The sequence below is a fragment of the Neopelma chrysocephalum genome, unplaced genomic scaffold (assembly GCF_003984885.1).
Source record: "Neopelma chrysocephalum unplaced genomic scaffold, ASM398488v2 Primary Assembly neopelma1_66, whole genome shotgun sequence".
Classification (NCBI taxonomy): Eukaryota; Metazoa; Chordata; class Aves; order Passeriformes; family Pipridae; genus Neopelma; species Neopelma chrysocephalum.
Genome location: NW_020897725.1, coordinates 8,189,521 through 8,204,028, shown reverse-complemented (window position 1 = coordinate 8,204,028; position 14,508 = coordinate 8,189,521).

The window sequence follows — 14,508 nt, the reverse complement described above, 5'->3', positions numbered from 1 at the left end:
AACCACTTTTCTTTTTGTCACAATGAAGATACACTAAAAGACAGAATATGGCTATACGCCTTATACCTTAAATCTCTTCTCCCTCCTTTAGTTTTCCCAAATTGGGCATTGGCTTCAAGATTTATCTTCTCAGCTTTCCAGAATTTGTAATGTGTTTCATTTTGTTTAAAAAACTAGGACAAACCCAGGGAAATGACTTCAGCTGCATGGTGAGAATTGCTAGCTCTAACTGAACCACAGAGTACTGCTGGGAAACTGCATGCTTGCATCTGATAACCATTTTATGGGAATGCGTGCTGACCCACAGCTGTGGTTCTCCGCAAAATGCTGGAAGCATGAGTCCTCTTCTACCAAACATACTTTAGGGACTATTCTTAGCCACCTTTTTTTTTTTTTTTGGTAGCAGACTTGTTCTTTCCTCAACACTGAGAATAAGTGGAAGAAGAAAAAGAAATCCATGACAATGTTTCTTGCATTTAATTGTGTCTTTAAGTGGTTTCTAAAGGGAGGTAGCTCCATTAACTGCAGGTCTGGTGGTGGTGTGAGTCTGTTAAGGACTGCACTAATTATACTTACTGATTTCTTCTGCCACATCTGTAACTTCTGAAGCATGACTATTAATTTCAGTTATGGTATTAATCAACTCAGATTATACAAAGATTTAAGGAAAGAAAAACTAACCTGTCTTCACTAGAAATATCTCAGTGATATTAGGACAGATGTTCCTCAATCTTCCTTCTCTCCAGCATGCACTTTTGTGGATTTATATATGTATATTTATAAAATAAACAACATTTATTAGTAGTTAATGAGACAATAGACAACCAAGCTGTGGTGAAGGTAAGATCTTATGCTTGACCTCTTTGGGGCAAAAATTGCATATTGAGTTACTGTGTGATTATTTGAAAGATTTCTGTGTTCCAGCTGAAAATGATCTGATACTTCAGTATTTTGAAATAGACTGAGTCACAAGTTTACTAAATCATGACTAAATGCATTGATGTGTCACATAAAACACCATAAAACTCCATCAAGGTAATATTTCTGGGAGAAATCTTCATCATGAACAGACCTTCCTGTCACTTAGCAGGCATGGAAGACCAAAGCGAAGTGCCACATTTTGAACTTTTCTTCCAATGGTTTCAAAGAATGATGAAGGTCCCAAAAATCCACTGAACATAGGTAATCTACCTGAGGATAGAGGCTTCCTGTTTGCTAACTGTGAAAACAGTTGTATCTCTTGTTTTCAGATTAGTTTGGATGAGATTTATTGATTTAATCATGACATGTTCCTCTGAGCAAAGATAATCAGCATTAAAGAACAGAACAAACTGGATGTGCAAGTATAATCTCACCACACATGCAATATCACACACAAGCACACACACACTCACACTTGCATTTATACAAGTGACTATATATTAATCTGGCAAAGTAAAACAATGTGGAAAAGAAGGTCATTAAATCCTACTTAAAGGATCTTTTCTTTCTTCCCCTTTTTATTGCCTCTAGCAGTTACTTGGCTGCCTTAGAAGCAATTATTCTCTGGTCTGATAGCATTACACACAGCAAACTGAAGCAAACTATTCAAACAGAGTGAAGAGAGCTATAAAGTTTCCCTCCTGAGCCCCCCATCTGACCTAAGAAGGTTTCATCCTCTTTTCTGCTTGAGAATGCACTGGGGTCTCATCAGGCATTTTCACAGTCCCCATATCTCATGGGATTGGAAACCGGCCGGCAACCTCTCCTTTTCTCTATTGCCCCATTTGTCATCTTTTAAATACCTTTAGGCTATTGTCATGTATTAAACACCCCTTAAACAAAGCTAGTATTGTGGAAACACTGTGGTGATGAGTACTGGCAACATGCACATGCTGCTTCTCGGGAATGGAGGTTTGGAAAAAAGAGGAAAGCCTCCAGTGTCTGTCATAAGGCAACCCACTGAGATATGGACCTTCTTTCCTTGCCTTTCTCTTCTGCAAACCTTGGTGCCATCAAGCACCTTATGTAGGAAATTGAGACACAGTGACTCTATCGGAAACCAGCCCTTCTATCCCATCAGGAAATTGTTTTATACTGGTAGAATTATTCCAGCAAAGACTAAAGGTGCTCATGTACAATGGTGATGGAACACTCAAGAGAGGAAAAACCAAGAGGCAATCAGCGCAGCTTTCTTGCAAAGTTTTTTGATTCTATGCAGTCTAACTGTGAGCATGAACCTGGTCTTCCCTCCGTATGCTGTGCTACTGTCCGCGTTGCTTGAGTGCAAGCTGGAAAGCTGAGGAATCATGTCTATCTGCACCATTCACCTCCTGCTAACAGAGTTGCTTGAGAGGGCTTGGAGTACCTTACTTGGGAGAATGGTGTAGATACAAGAGGGGTGAGTATGGATCCAACCTGCCTGCACATCAGCAGTGGCAAAGGAACCTGCTTCCCGCGTTTTCTTCCCCTAAGTCCTTCTCTCAGGGCACTTAAGGCAAGAAAAGTTTGCCAATTTGAAGTCATTCACGTAAACATTTCGAATCGCTTGTCTGCTTTGGAGTCAGCAATTTCACTTGCATGACAGTCTAGTTCAGTGAACAAATGAAATGGTTTATTTATAAGCTTGCTTCTCACCAGGGAGCCAATTTATGCTTAAAATTAGCTAATTGTCCCTTTGATGGATTTCTACTTGAAGTAAATAGAGGTCATTAAGTTTCTCTGTTAGGCTGCATTCAGAAAATAGCTATCTGACAAGAAGTTGACCTTACTGAGAAATCCCATGTAAAGTCAACTATTTGGAACAGCTATTTAGCTTTACACGTTTGCAAAGTGCCTAGGGGGGGGAAAAGGACGTCATTATCCTGACAGTCTCCTCATACCTTGTTCCTTTTATGACTGGAGGTACAAATTAGATAACTTGAGATACTCTTATAAACAAATCAGGTTTTGGGGTACAGAATTATTTTAATTTTCCTCCTTAGAAACACTAGTGCTCCATTAATGAGGCTTTTCTTATCAGATCTCCCTAAAGACCACTGACACTCTTGAGAAGAAGCAGAAGTGCTAATAAAACATTAGGCATTCTCTCAAAGTCAAACAATTGGCTCAATCTGTGCTTTTTTCTCTGCCAAACCCATTAATACAACTCCCCTGTCTACTAGGATATTTTACACCTGCATTTCAAGCTTCAAAGGTATAAGGAAACTTCTGAAATATAACTTAATTAAGCCCAAGGTATCAGAATATTCTATGTTGCTGTAATCTATGATTTTTCACCACAGCACTTCCTCAGCACTGGATGTGTAAAGGAGGAGCACTCACTGTGGTTAAATTTAAACAGCAATGTAGGGAAGTGCTGTGGCAAGAGCACTTGTATTATCCAGCATTTTTATTAATGATCTTGAAGAACAACCACACACAACATTTGATAAATCTGAAGATATTACTAAATTAGGAGGTGCTGGAAGCATCAGGGATGATGGGAGAGTAACAGAGAAAGATCTAGACTTGTCAGATGTATGGGCTGAGAATGTGTAGCTGAAATCCACCCTGGACATGAAGCAAGTCAAAAAAGAAAAACCTTCCAATCTCTGTGTTTAGGAGAAGGGAAATGCTGGAGACCTGGAGAGTGAGTGGAGATGACAGTTGGTTAGATATAAAATGTACAAATCTGATATAGATCAGTGAAATACGGAATCCCAGCACTGACAGTTGCTCTCTGTGACCACAGCCATGTCTTTGTGTCAGAGACTAAGAAATGCTTCCTGCATCTCCTTGGCACTGATGAAACATTTCTGAGAATAATCTTATGAAACCAAACTAGTGGTCCATGTAGTCTAATATCATGTCTTCAGAAGGGACTAATGCTAGGTAAATGAAAATAAGGTGTAAGGAATTCTGGAGCAAAGAGTTGTTGAAGGGATGAAGGCATGGTATGCCCAGAAATAGCCTCAAATAAAAAATTTCAGGGACTAGGAAGACCTGAATTAGTCCCAGTGAGACTGTCAACTTGGAGTACTGTTGAAGGAAGCTGTTATCCTGCTAGAGTCAGAGTCAGTCTCTCCACACTAGGGCACAAAGCCTGGAGTTCTACCACACTGTAAATGACCTACCCACAGGGAAAATTTGCTACCCGACTCTACTTGTTAGAGGTTCCTCAGTGTCCTGAAAAGTGATGGCTTATATCCATTTCAAAATTCCTTGAATAAAATATCAGTCACTTGGAAATTTTTGGTAAATTCCCATTGAGTTCAATGGAAATAGGATTTCTTCCAATGGATATATATTATATGCCAGAGTCTGTGGAGGAACTGAAAAGTCTGCATAGGCAGCCTGCTTGGATTCTTCCTCTCATAAATCCAGCATCTCCCTTTTGTTACTCCAGTAACAGCTTACTCTCTCAAAATGTAATCTCTGGAAGATATCACCTGTCCATGAAGAATTATACACTAATTAACTGGAAAAATAGTCATGGAAATTTTTCATAGAACTCTCCGAATATTTCAAAAGCTCAGAGTAAAAGCAGCTTTGTGGAGAATAAAAGGAAGGCATAAGAAATTAAAGTTTATTATTTGATCGTTTTTGCTTTAAAATACACAAACAGAATTGTCAGTTACCTCCTCCATTAAACAGAATAAAAATGTTGAGTAGCCATTTGTGGTTCTTTTCTCCCATCCTTTGATTTAACTACTACTGGGAGATACAGTAGCCAAATGTGCTTTTTCCTACACTGAGAAGAAAGGCACAGTGAAGTGCATTAGATAAGTAATTTCCTCTGAACACTTAGTTTTAGATGATATATTTTGCCCAAAAACATAATTTTCTTCTTTCTACTCCGCAGTAGCTGAAGGGGACTATGAAGCTGCAAAGAGGGGAACAAATTCCCTTGTTAAGCTTCATTGCTGGAGAAGGTTGTGTCACTAGAAGGACAGCAGTCCTGGGACAGCCTTCTGACAGTCATTGACTGCAAACTAACTCTCTGTGCATTTTATGGCCACTCTGAACTAACATATCCAAAAGCTGTCCCCTCCTTTTTTTTTTTCTTATTTTTTCTAAAAACTGTAACTATGCTAGGAATTTCTTAGAGTAACAAGGCTTTAAAATTGATCAGACCCTTCAGGGAAAATAATCTACTGCTACATGGTTTTCTTCAAAGCCTTGTTATTTCTGATTTTCTGATGCTTCTGCATCATATATGTGGAAACTCCCACATTTGTGGAAAACAATGCTGCTTATGAAGTGCATCCTCTACACAGATTTTATGCAGCACATTTAAGCAATAATTATTATTTGATTTGCGTGAGACAATGATTACTTGTGGCAACATTACAGCTTTTAAATTGGCCAACTCTGATTTCTTCCCTTACAGAAGGAGGAACTGACTTCAAATCTAATTGTGTGTAGCTTCGATTGAACTGTTCTGATTAGTTATAGAACCAATGCAAAGTGAAAGACATCAGCTTAGTCTCATCCTATTTTAGTTTCATCCTTAATATTACAATTTTTTTAAAAATTGAGAATAAATCCTTATTTTTTAACTTCGTTTTAAAAGCCCACGATTCCTTTTCGATACTATTATGTTGAAAATAAATAACTGCACGGAAAATGTTTCTTCAAACCAAATTATTACAATGTTATTAACACAGGCCACTATCACAAAGCAACAGAATTGAGATTTAGGAGGTATTTCTAGGATTTACTGCTGTTTATGACATTTAAAATTTTTGCAAAGTGAGACATACAGACTAATATGTCTTGCTTTCCTCATTCATAAAACTCAGACAATTATAGTTTCTTTCCTTATAGATGTTGAAGGAATTTATTTTTCTGAATATTTTAATGTACAGCGGGTTATTAATTATTTCTGCATACAGATTGAAGTCTTGGACTCCTATTTTCTGTCCGATTTTCTTGATACAGACCTTTGCATTTTTCTCTAATAATAGCAGGACTCTGCAGAGAATAATTGGATTCCAAAGTATTCTGGTGAAGAGTTAGACCTTGATTAACTCACTCATCTGGATGGGTAAAGGTGGACTTACAGCTTGCAAGTTGTGGTGCTCTCTGGATGAAATCCAAATCGATGGACTGTAGAGTCCTCCAGAATAGGGCACTCTCAGTCTCACTTGTTGAAATTGCTGCATATTTCCAGCTATTCCCTGAATATTCAAAAACTCATTGGATATTTAAAAACCCATCAAATATTCATCCAGGTGGCTCTCCTCTTGACATCCTAGCTTTTCTGAATCTTTTTCCTTGTCACCAGCTTTTCTGGTTGTTGAATAGACGAGCACAGGAACAATTCTCTAATTCCGTGGTCTCAACCCCATGGCAGAATATCCCATATCTAATCCTTGAGACTCCTTTAGATACATCTCTTTTACAATACATAAAACAAAGGGCTGCATTTAACTAGTATTATGGTAAATAACATGACAGTGTTTGTTGAAAACTATTTTACTGCAAGGGGACAGATTATGATGGTTTTGCTTCAAGCTTTTGTTTGTTTTTTTTTTTTTTAGATAATGTTGTTCCATTGAGTTTTTTCACAGAAAACTAATTCCCATCTGCTCAGGTTGATTAATAGACTGAGGCTTTGTGGAAATAGTGAGAGATGAAACCTGCAGGTAACAAGAAGCAGCAGACTAACTGCATAAGAGTGCTGGCAGGTAGAAAACAATAAATATCTATGAAGTGTGTGTCTGCTTAGTAGCTAAGAATAGTTTATTTTTTTAAATATTTTATTTTCATTATGTCTTTAATTCAATAAACATAACAAACAAGCAAAAAATAGCCAGTTGTTTTATTGAAGCATTAACAACAACAAAACATCAAGGAGGAATTAGGTATTTCTAATTTTCTCCTTATGGGAGTGCAAGAGTCCAGCAGCTGCTGCAACTGGCAGTAAAGTCACCATTTCAAAGAACTTACTGAGCAGTAACTGTTGAAAAATCCAGGTTGCCACTAAATCACAGTTCTTCCCTTGGTTCCCACATTATTGCAATGCTCTGAGCTATTCACAGCTGCCACGCATCTCCCCAGAGGTGGCTGCATTTCAGTGGTATGCAAAAGAACACCCAGTTTATATCAACAGGCAGATTAATACACTCTCTCATTCTACATGACAAACAATAAACAAGTGTAAACCATCATTTTATTCAATAGGTGACAGAATTCTTTCTTGGACAATGGAAGCTAGTGTCCCCAAAATATTACTAGGAAATAACTGAATGGCTACAAATATTTGGCTACCCCTCCTGCTTCACTGCACTGTGTGTGGTCACCTAGAACTATTTTGAAGCAGTCTTGTAATGCTACAGAATTGGTGTGGTAACATTTTTAATTAACTTTATTTTTATTTCCACAAAAGTAAATAGTTATGTGATGTGCAATGCAATGTTGAATGCTGAATTGAAAACCCCAAAATATCAAGTGAGAATGCAGGGCAAAATTCTAAGAGGTTTATTTTACTGGGAAAGGGTATTATATACAGTAGAAATATGGTAGCTTCAAAGGTACATAAGGAATAATGTGAGAAGTGACCTTTATGACCATCAGTTAAGGATTCCTCTGATGTATATGTACATTCTCAAATTACAAAAATAGTCAATATGTAAAAACGTAGACTAATAAATATTATAAAAAGCCAATAGAACATGTTGCTGTAATAAGATCATTTTGTCATAATTATTTATGAAATTCCTTTTCTGTGTCTGTAAAAGAATGCAGTAACCAGCACTTGACTTTCCATCAGATACAATTTTCCCACAAAGTAATGATACATCAGTGTTTGGGATAAATCAGAGACTCAGTGACACAAAGGGCACAGGTAAGATGCCAAAGGCAGCTGAAGAGAAAATAAAAACTAAATTTTTGTATATCTCACCAGAATTAAAAAGTACCCTTAAATATCTCCATTATTACAAAGTGCCAATGTACTTAATACATCCTATAAAATATATCCCATAACTGCTCTAAAAATGAGTAAGAACTTACTTATATGAGGTATTTCATGGAGCCATATACAGACTTTAAAAATAATATCACAGCAACCTCAGTATCATCCCTCCTGGTTTTTTTATAAAGGTTTTATTAACTCCATATTAGATTATTAGAGCTCCAGTCTGCAGGGAAATTTTTCAAAAAGAAAAAGTGTTTATTGTCACAATTTGCTTCTTCCAGAAACTTAAACCCCCCTACACTAACAACAAGTCCATTATTATTTGAAAAAAGCCCACTTGAATAGTTTCTCTCAGAACAGAGATTCAGGCTCCTAACTACCGCCACAAGCTCAGTAGGAGTGATTTACTTGAGCTGCTGCCATCGAGAACATATTTTTAATAGTGCTGCATGTTGAAATTGTTTATATAATCTAAGTTTATCACTTCTAATGTCTATTCTTTTACATCTGTACGTTTGAAATGAATATCTGTAAGCACCTACCTCCCCTTGAACTTCACTTAGTGACTTGAGCTGTAATGAAGCAACTTTCCTTTCTCTGTTTTTACATTTTTGGTAGCCAACAAACAAGAGCAGTTTAATCTTGATCGCACACAGTCAAGGTCATGTATTCACCAAAATAGTCTTTTTTTCCCAGACTGTCTTCCTTCCTTTGCAGCATGGGATGAAGAAGAAGTGTCTGCAAAGTTAATCTGAGTTGACAAGCTTCCTTCATATTTTATATGTGCCTTAAACTCATACAGGCACAAAGCAGCTGCTTTCTGCTTACAGAGTTAATGCACGAATGTCTTCCCCTTGGTCACTGAGCAAGTGTAACGTGACTGTCCCTGACAAACAGTGGAACAGCAGCAAAACCCCACAATTTGTAGATAAGCCTTCTCCGAGGTCAGATGTGTAAGAAAGAGGTGTAGAGAGTTTTGAAGTGCTGGGCAGAGAAAACTCTGTGCAACCAAAATCCATTCCCTTCAGTCACACATTTAGCCATCATAATATAGAGAGGTCACTCCAGACCAGGCTTCCAACCATGAAAAACCTGTGTTTCATTTTTTCTTAGATGATTAGGGTAGGTCCTGAATGTGCCTTTAGAGGCTGTAGCCAGGGCTGGCTACTCTCATGGTTATAATAAAACCAATGATAAGGCTGGAACAATGAAGGGGAGATATGAATCATAAGGAGAGTAACTGGTGAATTTGAAATGGCAGAAATATTATTAGCCAAAAAAGTTTGGATTTTTAAAACAAATGACCAATCACTTGCAAGGTTCTGGTTAACCCTGGCATTTAAGTAGAGTTTTATGTTGCCTGTGTCATCAGTAATTCAATGTACTAATATAGCCATGACACTTTCATGTTTTCTGTATTTGACTGTCCCAGTCTACTTTAACCACATACTGGAAAATGTACAAGAAAATGTGGCATTGCAGCATTATTTCTTTTTCATATCACCAGACCACATTAAAACAACTCAAATCAATTCACAATTCCAGATGTTGCAGTTATAAATAATTTGAGAGGAGAGCAGGTGGAAGGAGTAAAAGCACGTGCAAAATAAATATATGAGAATTCTATTTGGAACGTCTTAAATAACCATTTCCTATGAGAAAAAGCATTTGAATTTGGAAGGTTTGACAAGGTCTAGTTGTGAGCAATTTCATTTCTTATTATTCATTTTTCATTATCCCTCTTTGTCCAGGCACATGGTTTGTGCATATATTCTTACCGTATGTGCACAGTTCCACAAATACATATGCAAAATTAAATCTTTAAGGAAAGAATATATCAGGAGTTTCTTTAATCATAACAGTCCTTGGGTCTTGGATGTATCTCCTTTTGTGATTGAACTTCGTGATCTGACACTCTTCATCCTGATATTTTTCACTGCCTTTTTGACAGCTCCAGCTTGCTGCTTACAACAAATTTGCTTATTTAAGTTATCTGAATCAGAGTGACCAGGCCAGCAAAATCTGTTTTAAACAGCTTTAGCTAGCTGAACTCTTTTGCAGCTGAATTAGTTTAGGGTGCATTCAGAGGAGCAAATTGGCTGGCAGTCCTGCAAGGGCTGTACTTTCTTGCAGGTGTGTGAATGAACAGCAGGGAGCAGAAGGTAAGGTGTTATTCTGGCCTGGAGCCTGGACAGTGCCTGGAGAGTTCTCAGCCTAAGCCAAAATTTGCCTGTAGTTAAGCCATCTTCAAAAGTGCATTATCAGTAGGCAGAGACCCTGAATCTGAACCAAAAAATATTTTTTTACTTTAAATCTTAAAAAAGATTAAAAAATCTTTTCACATATCCAAACTCCCTACAGTTCTCTGCACAGTCTAATCTATGCTTTTTGTCCTGAAATACTGCCAAACAGACATATTTTGTGTTGTTTTTAACTTGCAGATTTCTCATCATACTCCATCTCCCCAGAACCCTTTTCAGACATATAAATATTGAGCCCTTCAGGTTCTTCAAAGGTGAAAGCCATTGCTCTTGCAGTGATGGCCAGAGAGGCAGAATATTCCTTCTCCCCCTCTCTTAGAGGAGATGATGTCCATGTCTTGTTGTTTCCTGATGAGAAGGGAAGTAATTGATGTAAGATGAAGTCTGTGGTCTGGCAAAAACTGAGCCCAGTGGCCGGCACAACCTCCCCAGTGGTGCCTGTAGGAAATTCTCCTTGGCTTGGGGGTAGAAAGCGAAGAACGTCTTAAACTTAAAATTTTAGGTTATGCTCACTTGCTATAGACATTGCTACAGTATTTACTACTACAGCTACCAGGATTCATATAGAGATTCAAAGTCTCTTCCCACTGCTATGGTGATGGTAAGGATGGCTGAGGCTGAGAACTGCACACCAAGCAGATATGAGAGCAGAAACAGTGCTCTAGACCAATGCAAGGCAGATATAGCCTGCTAGAAGTTTCATGGATGGCTCAGAGCAAAGCATGGTGACTCCCTGAATATCTCACTGGCAGGGGGGAAAGTAATTTCTCCAGCTTCAGAAGCATGAGGAGCAATTTGTGGTTGGTGTAGAAAGGTCACTGGTGGTGAGATGTTGGGAAAACGTTGATGTGCAGCAGAGGGAGCAGCTGTCACACAAGATACCTGCACATGCAGTTGACACATTCAACCCACACCCCACTGGCAGTACTTCAGGAGTGACTCTCTTCTTCCCATCAAACATGGACCATCAAGTTTTCAATCTCTGCAGACAAGTTAATCACTTTCAGTCTGAACCTGTGAGGTCATAAAATAAGTTCCTCATACTGGACAGAGGATCAGGACCTTTTGCAGTGTTTTGCTTCTTCTTAGGTAACTTGCATCCACATTCACAAATCACAGACATGCTCTTGAATTCAGTGCTGGGTTTAGGGCAATAAAGGATACACTTTTACAAAAGAAGCAGGAGTATTTATTCTGAGAGCTCTCTAGGCATACCTTGATGGTCTTTTAAACAACCAACTCTAACAAGAGCAAGAAGTCAGAAAGTGTTTTGTAGACCAGAAAACTGATCATGATACTGGATTCACTAGTCAGTTCATTTGTCTTCACATTTGGTGGCGTTTTCTTACTCTACCTTTCTGAGGCTGTGCAAGTAACCACAAGTAACACACTACATTGGAGAGGGAGGCATTACTTTAGGTAAGAGTCAGGTTCTCTTTATACAGGAAACTATAAATACCATTTCTTTCTATGAAATGTATTTTGCAACAGAAACAGAGGTGTAGGAAAAAAAAAACACAATTGCATGCAGTATGGGCCATTTCACCAGTTCTGAGGTTTTGGAAAAGTGGAAGCTTGCCTCACTGGAGTGTTCTTGAATTGTGTTCTCCTGTAAGTCAACCAAGGGTGCTAGTGTCTTTGATGAGAATGATTCAGTTGTTTGAAATAGTCAAAGCAAAATGATCCTGAGCCTTAGAGTGAAAATCAAGCTCACATATTAAATTTCTTCAGGCTTGCTGCTGGTTGCATTTGGTTTCTTGATAATAGAGGTTGCAGCCAGCTGGAAGCAAGCAACATATAACTCTTTCCTTAATCTGCAAATTATTTCAGCCTGTGTCTGCCTGATAAATAAATATATAAATAAATAAATAAATTCAGAATTGCTGCAGTGTGTTCTGTCACCGAAGAAGAATTCTCTCTCTTGCCCAAACTGATGAAATAAATCTCTAAATGGTTAAAGGAAAACTATCTGTTCATAGGGAGCGGTTGAGGAAGGCGATTGTCCCACTCTGCTCTGCACTGGTGCAGCCTCCCCTTGAATATTGTGTGCAGTTTTGGGCACTGTAATATAGGAAAGATATTAAGCCATTAGAGAGTGTCCAAAAGAAGGCAACGAAGATGGTGAAGGGCCTTGAGGGGAAGCCATATGAGGAGCGGATGAGAGCATTTGGTGTCTCCAGCTGGAGAAGAGGAGACTGAGAGGAGACCTCATTGCAGTTACAACTTCCTTGTGAGGGGAAGAGGAGGGGCAGGCACTGATCTCTTCTCTGTGATGACCAGTGACAGGACCCAAGGGAATGGCCTGAAGTTGTGTCAAGGGAGGTTAGGCTGGATATTAGAAAGAGGTTCTTCCCCCAGAGGGTGGTTGGGCACTGAACAGGCTCCCAGGGAAGTGGTCACAGCACCAAGCCTGACAGAGTTCAGGAAGCATTTAGGTGATACTCTCAGGCACATGGTGTGACTCCTGGGGATGGTCCTGTGCAGGGCCAGGCCTTGGATTCAATGATCCTTGTGGGTCCCTTCCAACTTGGCATATTCTGTGATTCTGTGAAATTATTTCTAAATGTCTAGTGATTAGTGACTAATTTATATATTTTCTTCAAATTATTTCAGCAGCAACATTACTATTCAGCTCACTGTCTTATCCTTTCTCACTCATATGGAATTGTTAGTCTCCATGTTACTTCTTATGAGTAAGATTTTTCAGGACATTTGCATTTAAAAAATAAATTCATTTTTAAATATTAAGAACTTATTCCCTGTATAAAGGGCCAAAAAACCTCTTTAATTTCTGTGGTACCAGAAACTCTTTAAAACATCCTTGCATGGTCACAGTGAAAAGTTTTAAAATGCCAATCAAGTTTCTTCTTCAGTCTTACAAAACAGAATAAAAATTAGATAATTATTTAGTATTACAAGTCATAATTTATTAATACAATCTTTTGTTTTTAAGCCTGTATCAGGATCCTTGATTAAAAACTTCTGAGTGCTTAGAGTTAACAATCTTATTTCTGCAATGGACCCCTTCAGAGTTTAACACTGTAGCAAGAAAGGTGACATGAGAAAGAAGGAGAGGGTTATGCTGGCCCTGACTCAAGTAATTTTCATGGACACCCAGGCAGGATAACAATAAATGGGGGTTTCAATGCAACTAGGAAGTGACAAGTAGCAACAAAAATTGAATCCAAGTTTTCTGTGGGAATTTCCCACTGCCTTCTCAGACACAATTCCCTCATTTTTTTAATTAAAAGTCTGGCACTGCATTGATAGTTCATTGAGATTCATCACAGCTAGCTCATCTCCTTCACCTCATTCTTCTGTATTAGGAGACTTCTGTAGAGTTCTAGATCATTTGAAAGCTGTCAGATATGTGCAAACTCGGCAGAGTGAGCAGTCCAAAATATGGGACAAAGGATTTATCCACAACCTTCTGCTCTTTCTGGCTGTATCAGTTGCTATAATCAAAATCTTTTCCCACTGAAACATTGAATCACCTTTTGAAAAACTTATCCTGCCACTCATTCACCGATACTTTCTAAGATTCAACTATATCAATACTTTCTATTTTCTAGCTATCATAAACTGCAAGAATTCATTCAGATTCCACTTACACCTTTTTTTTAGCTCATTGGTAATGCATCTGCTGAACAAGATTTGTGTGTTTACAGAACCTGGAGTGATCTCAATTGAACCTGTTATAACAGAGAATAAGACATCTGTTCCTTATAGCTCAAACATTAATTCTGATCTTGATTGAAGTGAGCTCATCACTGCTGAACTGCAGGCAAAACTGCAGAAGTGTACTGGTTTCATGATTTTATGCTTGTTGCGTTGGACAGATGCCACCTCTTCCATCAAAACATTAAATCTGGTACAGACAGAATATTTTGGTTTGCTCTGAACCAGTAGAATGAGTTTTGTAGCAACGTAGAGCTTTCTTATATGTCTACAACATTTTTGACTTGGCAGTCATGGAACCTGGTTATACCATAGAAAGCCAAGAGAGCAAATCTTCAACCAAAAACAACCCTTTACACGTTCTTTGACCATGGTTTTGCTCACACTCAATCCTCGACAATACTCGGCACTTCAGAGTTATTTTAAATAACAGGATTCTTTTCAAATCATGATTTCATGAAATCATAACTGGCATTGCAATAGCTCAGAGGACTATTACAGACTCACTGCCAGTAAACTGTGTCTATACTTCAAAAGGACAATCAATGTGGAAGATAAAAGACAAAAAAAATTGGAGAAAAAGGTTCAATATATTACTCAGAAAAGAAAGAAGTTGCTAATGTCTTATTCTGGAATGGTAGCAGAGTAATGAGCATAAATAAGTTCTCCTGGCAGTTCTTTCTAATC